The sequence below is a fragment of the Durio zibethinus genome, chromosome 21 (genome assembly GCF_047325235.1).
Source record: "Durio zibethinus cultivar Kanyao isolate XHJ-2024 chromosome 21, ASM4732523v1, whole genome shotgun sequence".
Lineage (NCBI taxonomy): Eukaryota > Viridiplantae > Streptophyta > Magnoliopsida > Malvales > Malvaceae > Durio > Durio zibethinus.
This window is the reverse complement of record NC_143182.1, coordinates 13829197-13840143: the sequence shown is the minus strand read 5'-3', so window position 1 is coordinate 13840143 and position 10947 is coordinate 13829197. Positions and strand designations below refer to the sequence as shown.

The following is a 10947-nucleotide window of genomic DNA, read 5'->3' as shown; positions in this document are numbered from 1 at the left end:
CACCATTGTGGAAAAAGTCAGATGTATATTGAGGATGGCAAAATTACCAAAGCTATTCTGGGGTGAAGCAGTCAACACAGCTTGTTATTTACTTAACAGGTCACCATCAGTTCCTTTGGGCTTTGACATTCCAGAAAGAGTGTGGACAGGGAAAGATACTTCATACTCTCACTTGAAAGTTTTTGGGTGTAAAGCATTCATGCATGTACCAAAAAAGCAGAGGTCAAAGCTTGATAGTAAAGCTACACAGTGTGTGTTTGTAGGATATGGTGATGAGGAATTTGGCTACAAGGTATGGGATCCAGTAAAGAGAAAGACAGTCAGAAGCAGAGATGTGGTCTTTCATGAAAAAGAAACCATAGCAGACCTTGAGAAAAATGAGAAGACTACACGAGTTACTGTTGAATGTGATGTTTCAACACCGACAGGGATTTCACAAGAAAGAGCCACAGATGGTGAAAATGAGCCAGAAACAGAACTTGGGGATATGAATGAGCCAGCCATAGTTGGTGATGAGCCAGATGCTATTAGTTTTGAGCAGAAGGAGCAATCCTCTCTACCTGAGAGTGTTGAGTAGGGGGAGCTACCTTCAGCATCAAGTGATGTAGAGTCTCAGCTCAGGAGATCTACTAGAGAGCGCAGGCCATCTACCAGGTATCCAAGTTCAGATTTTATTTTAGTTACCAGTGAAGAAGAGCCAGAAAGCTTTCAAGATGTGCAGGCTATTCCGGATAGAGAGCATTGGTTAAAAGCAATGAAAGAAGAGATGGAGTCATTACGAAAGAATGGTACTTATGATCTTGTTAAACTTCCAACAGGGAAGAGGCCATTAAAGAATAAATGGGTGTTCAAGTTGAAAAAGGATGGTGACAAACTAGTGAGGTACAAAGCTCGATTGGTAGTAAAAGGTTTTTCTCAGAAACCAGGCATCGATTTTGATGAGATTTTTGCTCCAGTTGTAAAAATGAGTTCTATTCGAGTGGTACTGGGATTGGCAACTAGTTTGAATATTGAGCTTGAGCAACTTGATGTTAAAACTGCATTTTTGCATGGTGATTTGCAGGAGGACATTTATATGAATCAGCTTGAGGGTTTTGAAGTGAAAGGGAAAGAGCACTTAGTTTGCAAATTGAAGAAAAGCTTGTATGGCTTGAAACAAGCTCCACGACAGTGGTACAAGAAGTTTGATTCTTTTATGGTGAGTCATAGCTATAAAAGAACAGCAGCGAATTCTTGTGTATATATTAAACAATTCCCTAATGGTAACTTCATTATCCTATTATTATATGTTGATGATATGTTGATTGTAGGACAAGATGCTAGTATGGTTTGCAGGTTGAAAGAACAATTATCTAAGTCCTTTGATATGAAGGATTTAGGTCCAGCAAAGCAGATTCTTGGTATGGACATTATCCGAGATAGGAGAGCTGGAAAGCTGTGGTTGTCACAGGAAAAGTATGTTGAACGAGTGCTTGGTAGATTCAACATGCAACATGCTAAATCAGTTAGCAGTTCACTTGCCAACTATTTTCATCTAAGTAAGAAATCTTGTCCAGTGTCTAAGAAGAGCAACTAGCTATGTCTAGTATTCCTTATTCTTCTGCAGTCGGTTCTTTAATGTAACTTATGGTTTGTACAAGGCCTGACATTGCTCATGCAGTTGGTGTAGTGAGCAGATTTCTTTCTAATCCAGGGAAGGTTCACTGGGAAGCAGTAAAATAGATTTTTAGATATTTGAGGGGTTCCTCAAAAATGTGTTTGACTTATGGAGTTTCACAACCAATTCTAGAAGGGTTTACTGATGCTGACATGGCAGGCGATCTTGATGGTAGGAAATCTACTTCAGGGTATTTGTTCACTTTTGCAGGAGGAGCTGTATCTTGGTAGTCTAAGTTGCAGAAGTGTGTTGCTTTGTCAACTACAGAAGCTGAGTATATTGCAGCAACTGAAGCATGTAAAGAAATGCTTTGGATGAAACGTTTTCTTTTTGAATTGGGGTTGAATCAAAAAAAGTATGTGGTATTTTGTGATAGCCAGAGTGCTTTAGATTTGAGTAAGAATACTATGTACCATGCTAGAACAAAGCACATTGATGTTAGATATCATTGGTTACGTTCAGTGATTGAAGAACAGCAGATGCTATTGAAGAAAGTCCATACTGATAAAAATGTGGCAGATATGTTAACTAAGATACTTCCTAGGGAAAAGCTTGAGCTTTGCAGTAACTTGGCCGAAATGAGTTCCCTGGCCAAGGTAAGTTCCAAATGAAATTGCTATGGTGATGAATCTCCTTCTAATGGGACTGGAGGGGGAGATTGTTAGGAAAATGAGGTCCAGTCCCATGTAAGTGGTTTTGGACCAAGTAAAAACCTCCTGACAAGGTTCCAACTCAATCGGACCACGGATCGACTTCCGTTTAACCAACTCTCCATTCTCCTTTTTCTCTCTCTGCTTTTCCTGACTTTTCTTCTTTTTCTGCTTGGTTGTCGACACACACCTTAAACAATCCCACCTCTTTTTTATTAAGTAGCTAGGGCTCTGTGTAAAATAAAAGATCAAGGCCCATGGCCTTTACTTGGTCCAAAACCACTTATATGGGATTGGACCCCATTTTCCTAACACCGACAACAATATTAAATTAAACTTTATAAGAAGAAAACGACTTCCAACAATAATATTAAATTAACCTTTATAAGCACAAGGGGGCATATTGGTGGTCACCGGAACTTATCATTGTGTAGTTTCATAAGAATTAGCTTTAATTATCAAGTTTCCTTGGTTTTGATTTGGGTTACTATAATGAATGATATTAAAATTATAGTAAAATATTTAATGTGATAATTAAATTTCAAAAATATCTAATATGATATATGAATTATAAATATGTTAATTAATGTGATATTTACCTCTAATATAACTAACTTCAAATAATGACATATAATAAGTAAAAATTTTTCAAGTTTCATATTAATTAATAAATTATAGTTCAAGTATCATATTAAAAATTTTTAAAATTCAAATATCATATTAAATATTTTATTATAATTTAATAGCCATTCATAAAATTAACCCTTTTGGTTTATTGTGAATCAGTGAATGTTTAAGCAGCAAAATAAGCATGTATATGCCTACATATACATATACATAGAAGCACTGATAATTGAACATTGGCTTCCTGTTGTCGATTGCAGTTGATATCCTTATTGCCAACCTGCTGAATTATTTTTTTCTAAATTGAAATAAGAAAGAAGCTATGCTCCTAAATAAATTGTATTTTACTTTAATTTTAATGAATTATTATTTTTTAGAAAAACTAATCAAGATTATATAAGAAAGAGTTAACGACGATGTTTTGGTATGGGACATTATGAATGAAACAGTAATCATCTTAAAATAATTTTTAGGAACACAATAGATAGATTGCAGACACTTTTTTAAACTGTAGCAATAATATCACCCAATTGCAATTTAAATAACTAGCTAATTCATAATTTTCTTAGGATATTTTATCTAACAAATTGAAATAAAAAAATAAAATGAAGATTTTATTTTCCAAAGGCTTTCATGCCCAAACCATTTATACAAATGGAGATTTTATATAATAAATTGCGACGGCTGTGTTGGATTGTTGGACATTTTTGCCTCTTACATGATGAAGTAAAATACGGCACACTTTTTTTCTTGCTTTTTTTTTTTGTTATATTTGTAATTTTATATATTTGCATTTTAAAAACACCAATATAAGTTTTTTTCTTTTAAATAAAAAAAATCAAACTTTATTTTTAGGAAGAAATCATATGTATACTAATCACTGAACTAAATTTATGATTGGATGCATTAACATTACTTTAGTTTTTCTTCGATTTGCTTAAATATTCAAAATTATGAGATAAATGACATATATTTTGCAATAGTATGTCATATATACATATATATATATATTAAGAAGTATAATCATCGAATTGTAAAAGTAAAGTGAGGTTTCAATAATTAGTTTTTTACAAAAATGTTTGCAATTTAAAAATAAAAAAAATTTGTAGATGTTAGATATTTAAATTTTACATTGTTAAATGTTATTTTTTCTAAGAATATTACTTAAATCAATTAAATTAAGTTATGATTCAATTTCAATAAGTATTTAATTTATGTCATAATATTCTTTTTTATACATATAAATAAAAATTATATTCGTTGAAAATATTCTTGTTACATTACAAAAATTAAAATTGCATAAAAATATTGATAAGAAAAACTTTTACTCATCAAGATTAAAAAAGGAAAAAAGAAAAAAAAAAGAAATGTGCTTTGATAGAATAACAATTAATATTTTAATATTAAAAACTAACTTTTAGTGGGGGGATATGACACTAGTGTTGAGCCCACAGCAAACCGTATCATTTTCCAAAGAAAATTTTCCATGGGGCCCCATTATGACTTTTCTGTAAGACTCGTCCACGGACGTCGACTACGGAGACTTGGAAAAGTCTTTAACTGATATATATTCTGCGAAAAACAACTCGATTTTTCGGCTTTTTTTTCTCCTTTAAGAAAATTATATCCTATCTTGTCAATATATATTAGTTAAGTTTGCATGACAATACTTTAAGCTTAGTTCCTTGAAAGAAATTTATGAAGTTCTTGGTTAAAAATATTCAAATAATGTTTTTTAAAAATCAAGTGGCAAGTTAATTAACATAATTTGACGCATAAATTAATAATATGAAAAGATTCAACTATAAATTATATCTATACAAAAAATAAAATACAAGAATTATCGAATGGTGAGAAAAATATGGTAATAGATATTTAGCAAAAATAATAAAATTTTAAATTTTTTTGAAAATATTTGAAGTTATATATGTTTTAATGATTTATCGAGCAAATTCATTTTTATTGAGACACTTAAAATTAAAATTTAAATCTTAAAGATAAAGTTTAAGGTATAGGGAATATAGAAGGAGAATATCTCTGATGCAATCTGTGGTAAGTTTTTTTAATTTTTTTTAGTGAAAGGTACGTCTTAAGATGCATTCAAAAATTAAATAAAAATCTATTCAATAATAAGTAATAAAAGTAAACTATTAGTTCACAATTTAACTCATTTAATTTATGTAATTACTTTTAAAAATTTATAAAAAATATATTTAAAATTAATATTTACAACTCTTTCTTTTGTTTTAGATTATAACATCTTTGCACCAACAAAAATAATATTAAACTTCAATATTATCTGCATTTCAGTTATTATTAGTGTTCATAAAAGGCTGGAATTAAGATTACAATGGCAAAAAAATTAAAGCATCTATTCTAGCGACCAACATTCAATGATCCACTACCACTAGTAAACAACACATGATAATCAATGGCTGTTGAGTCATTTACATGATTCTCATCGTTTCCATTAATTCCACTCTCCTGCAGCTGCATTGCAAGCTCAAGCCCGCACACCACTTCACTCATAGCCGGCCTTTTAATCCCCTCGGAAGCCAAACAACTTATAGCTACCTCACCAAATTTTAACAGACTTGGAAGGCTGATCTTACCCTGTAAATAAGGATCTATTATTTGATCAAGGGTTCCATTGTTGTAGCAATGTTGTGCCCACTCTGCTAAACTTATTTGCATATGATCCACAGTTCGATCTATTGGTGCTCTAGCACATAATACTTCACACAACACCACGCCAAAAGAGTACACATCCGATTTCTCTGTCAGTTGTTGAAGACGGACGTATTCAGGATCCAAGTAGCCAAAGCTGCCCTTGACAGCAGTGCTGATATGCGTGTTGGACAGTTCGTTTATTTTAGACAATCCAAAATCAGATACTTTGGCCACCCATTTCTCACTTAACAAAATATTTGTGGTCTTCACGTCCCTGTGAATGATGGTGTGGTTGGGACCTCTGTGAAGATAATGTAGCCCATGTGCAGCACCAATACACATTTTGAGTCTTTTTTCCCATTGTAATGGGGGATTTTTCGTGTTGTAGGGGTGATCTCTCAAGGTTCCATGAACCATGTAGTCATACACCAGGATCATTTCGTTATTGTCTTTGCAATAGCCCATTAGAGAAACTAAATTTTGGTGCCGAAGTTGAGAAAGCATCTCGATTTCGGTCCTAAATTCAAGCACCCCTTGTTGTGAACCTGGATTCAAACGTTTGATTGCAACGGGGGTGGAGCCAGCATTAATGAATCCTTTGTACACGTCGCCTAATCCTCCTCTTCCAATGATGAAATTCTTATCAAAGTTGTTGGTAGCTGCTTTTATCTCCCTTAGTGAGAAGTGGCGACAGATATCAGAAGGTAGAGCACGGTTACTGTTGTTGGCAAATTTACTGGAACGTATCCTTAAAATCAAGAAAAATAGAAGAGAGATTGCAGCAAAGCTAGAAATTAGACCTACAACAGTGACAATTATTGTCCCCTTCTTTCCTGATTGCTCAATCGGCGGCTTCATAGGTTCGAGAAGATTGGGTATTGCATCAGGGTTAGGTCCGGAGAGATCACCACTCTTGCTCAATTTGAAAATTTCAACTCCATTCAGGATTGCATCCGAATAGAGAGTCCTCCATGCTGGGGCAGGGTGTAGCTTAATTGAGAGATTTTGTTTCTTTTGATTTCCTCCATTCATTATTGCCACTGCGTAATCTTTATACGTTTGAATCCCATTTCCGCCACTCCACAATATAACGTCTGCTTCCGTTTCTGCTGTTAGATTGGCTACGACAATCACGAAGACTCTATCACCTGCTTTTATTATCTCCTGCTGGAACTCACAAAAATGCAACCTCACAAAGTAATCAAAGTCAGAGTCAACAGGAAACTGCCAAGTTAGATTGTAGTGCTCATTCATAGTCCTGTTTATCCCCATTGTTCTAGCAGTTTCATAGATGGTATCTGGAGCAGAGAATGATGGCACAACGCTGAATTTGAGATTCATACTGCTGTTAACCGGAAGAGCACTTGGCTTCGCAACTGTCAGGTAGTCTAGGTCCCCTGACCAGGCACTGTACATGCCAGTGTCTTCTGCGGGCGGGATTTTACTTCCACCAACTCTGATCCGGTGCATCATCTCAAGGGCAGTGTCGTTTCCAAACCGGTATAAGTTAGACTGGCCAAGAAAGCTGACACCTTCATCATTGGCAGGTCTGTAGTATAGATTGGTGGGCATAGACACAATTTCAATCCCGTTTATGAAAGCATATGCTTCTGTGATAGCAGAGCTTGGAGTGAATGTTATGTTTAGGCTCTGACCATCTTTGACACTAACGCAGAATTCTTTAACAAGAGTTTCCTTGCCTTGAGCATGAAGTAAAGCACTGAAGTTCCTAAGAAGTGTAAATGGACCTGCCTTAACAGAGAAGAAAGCCTTGGACAGATTAAAACCCGGATATGAATTTAGATGAAAGTGCAAGCGAATGAACTTTTGCCCACTAGTAAGGGGAACCATGTAGGTGAATTCGGAGTAAGAAAGGCGGCTAGTGATGTAGGGTAAATCGCCAATGGAGGCACTCAAAAACACGGATAGTTTGTTTTGTGAATGTACGGCGAGGAATTTAGAATTGCTTTCCCCACTCCACAAGCGGCCATCCAAAGCTATGGAGTCAGAGAAGGAGCCGCAGTTAATTGAGATGCTTTCAATATGGATATAAGGAGGCACTGCCTCCCCTATAATGAAGACACAGAGATTTGAAAGTTGGAGAAGTAACAGGCTTTGCAAACTAAAACTTGTATTGCTTCTATTCAGCATGATGAAGAGAAACAAAAGAGAAAGAAAGAAGCAGGGCGTTTTGATCCGGAAAGCCTGAAGATGAGAAATTAGATCTTGTAGTTAGAAGTCAAACCAGAGAGTATATACGATTCCCATTGACTGATTAATAATTGGCCTTACGTGGGGGTTAGCATCAAAGGAAGCTGCATGGAAAATGTTGAGCCTGGTAATGAGAGAAAAAGAAAAATCATATGTAGAATTCAAAAACAAAATTTAAATGTTGGACCAACTTTGAATATTACACATCACCTAAACTGAAGCGTGTGAGACGAGCTAGCTAGGATTGAAATACTTTCAAAGTCTTTGGCAGATATTCTAAACAACAGTTGCACTTTTTTTTTTTTTTTTTTAATTTTAGATTAGGCATTATTATTATTATTATTTTGGATAAGTTGTTTATTTATCGAAGAAGCAGCCATAGCTGCTACAGTCCAAAACCAAGCTGCAAACAGCAGCAAATAACTTTTCAAACATAGAGGCAAGCAGGCCCCAAACGGAACAAAGTTCGCAATTCACAGGTTCAATAATAATGTTTTGAAAACCAGCAAGTCTAAATCTAACAATATTCACGATGGAACACAAATTTGTTGCTCAGTGCTCGTCCCATATGCCTAGTGTTACTGTACTTCCAAAAAGAGTAAATGTAAGCATTTGCTAGCGAATCTAAAACTGACTGATATTAGAGCGTTCCCTCTAAGCTTCCTCCTTGACCATTGCAACTTAGCATGCCAATGAACGGGCGGATCTCTAGCTTAGATTAGGACACCCCTAAAAATTGAAAAAGAAAAAAATTGAAGGAAAATTTTTTCGTAGACACTCAAAATTTTTCTCTAAAAATTCTTTTTGTCAACAGAATTGACAAATCTTTTCAAATAAAAATTCTGATTTTTGGTTGAATTATTATTTAATTAAATATTTTGAGAAAGATGTAGTTGATAGTATTAGCATTAATACAGTTATAGTGGATAATTGTATTAGCATTTTTTTTGAGATACGAAAACTCATAGTGGATAATTGTAATAATATAATAATATATTATTTCAAATTTTTGTTTTAAATTATATATGTGTATATATATATATATATTATGAAATGAACACTCTTAAAAAGAAATTCTTAAATGTGTCATTCCTACTACTTAGTGCTCTTTATATGCCAAAGCATTAAAAACTTGTTAAGATTTTCAAGTAGAAACACATTTCACATCGATATTAATTAAAATAAATCAATTACATATAAGAGATAATATTTAATATAATTTAATTTTAATTACCTATATTAATGTATGAAAACAATTTTATTATAAACATAAAAATTACAAAAAATATAAAACACAAAAAAAAAAAAATCAAACTCTAATTCCAGGCCTAGAAACAAACAAAATTTCCATGCTCTTTAGTGCCTAAGTATATAAAACACTCTTTTATCTCGTGTAATATATGTTTTCTCCCAACTCCTCCTGACATCTTTAGCTACAAGACTATCCCCCACGTGGAGATGACATAGCGATTATATCTCTTTCATCTATCTACATATTATTTTCATCCGCATAACTTTGAAATTGTGACATTTGGCAGCATGCCTCAACCCTTTTTTTTTTACCACCGTGTCTGTACTTTGAAATCCTATTGGCTACCTTTATTTCTAGAAGCCAACATGTATTGTGTTTTATTATTTCTATTAAAATTTCTTTGCATTTAATGTTTGAAATTTAAACCTTTTCTAAGTTCTAACCGAACGTCAAATGTCTGTTTTACAGATTCTTTTAAAAAAATTTCACAATCTAAATTGCTTCTAACCTGTTAAGAAAATTACCCCAAAAAAATCTTCCCTTTTCTTCGATCTCAGCCACAATTGGAGCCTTTCAATCCTATAAGATAATTGTGCCATGTTAGAAGGTTTATGTTAGACTAGATTTGTGTATTGTTTATAGGCCAAGTGCAAAAGGTTCTATGGCAATTAAAAGTTTCAACAATCAACCTTGGTCTATTGGCATTCAAGTAATCAAGTATGAACACTGTTGTCATTAGCTTTGATAATGGACATTATACCTGAATTTGATTGTTATGAATTGTTCTGTGAAATGAAAATTTATTGTATGGTTTCGAAACAGTCGAAAGAATGAATTAATGGGACAGGAGTTTTTTAAAACTTTTCTATTCTGATGGAAGGCTCATGATGTTTTAGACTTTAGTAGCTCAAGGTATATCTTCTTACTGTTTGACCATCCTCTGTTTCAGGCTGAAGAATGATGTGAGAAAGATTAGGATCAGAAACTTTGGCGCATGAAAGTTTTTTTACATTTGAAGTGGAAAAATTGAGGTATTTTCGAACTTCTTGGAATCATTTACATAACAAAGTGTATGTTTCCATTTCAGGACCAACTTATCGTTAAATAGTATTTCTATACTTCTATTGCCTCATGATTTGATATCATATTGATGCATATACTGTGACATTGGTTCCTTTTTCTTATTCTCATGATTTAATTATGCCCTTGATAATGGGAAGAAATGCTCAAAATACTATTCTTGATATCGTCTGCAAGTTTATAGAACTTCACTGTTGTTGTGTAGGAAGTCTTGGCAAGAAATTGCACATATTGTCACCTGCAGTTGATTTTTCAGTAATGGCTTATGTTCCTTGGCAGCAATTTTTGAAGATTGATATGCATACACATATATACATATAATTGGAAACTTTTTCTTTATTGAGAATTCCTTCTCATAGATATAATGCTCTAAATATACTTGGTTTAGATTTCGAATTTAGTATAAAAGATACAGCAAGCCGATGCTCATTCATGTTATCTTAGACTGAAAACCCTTGCAGTTGCAGGTCTAACTCCGGTACTAAGATTTTAGATTAAGATTTACTCAGAAAACATGATGGCTAGCATATTGCATAACCCTTCTGCTGTTGAGGACTATGGAGAATTGCTGCAGGATTTTTTGGCTCAATGCTAGTGAAACTTTACTGTATGTATCTCATACTTCCCGTTGCTATATTTAAAAAATACATATTTATATTTTTTATTCATTAACATAATGATTGCCTTGCTGATAAATCTGTTATTTAAGTTTATCAGGATCCATGTTTTCCTTTCCGAAATACTATTGATTTTACCTTCGAATTAACTGTTCAGCTTCCATTTCTATCAGTTCCTGCTACTAC

General features: G+C 33.7%; 1 pseudogene; it reads right to left on the bottom strand.

Moving 5' to 3' along the window:
* Window positions 1–5235: 5235 nt before the first annotated feature.
* Window positions 5236–8242, bottom strand: LOC111306263 (receptor-like protein kinase FERONIA pseudogene; annotated as a pseudogene).
* Window positions 8243–10947: the final 2705 nt, after the last annotated feature.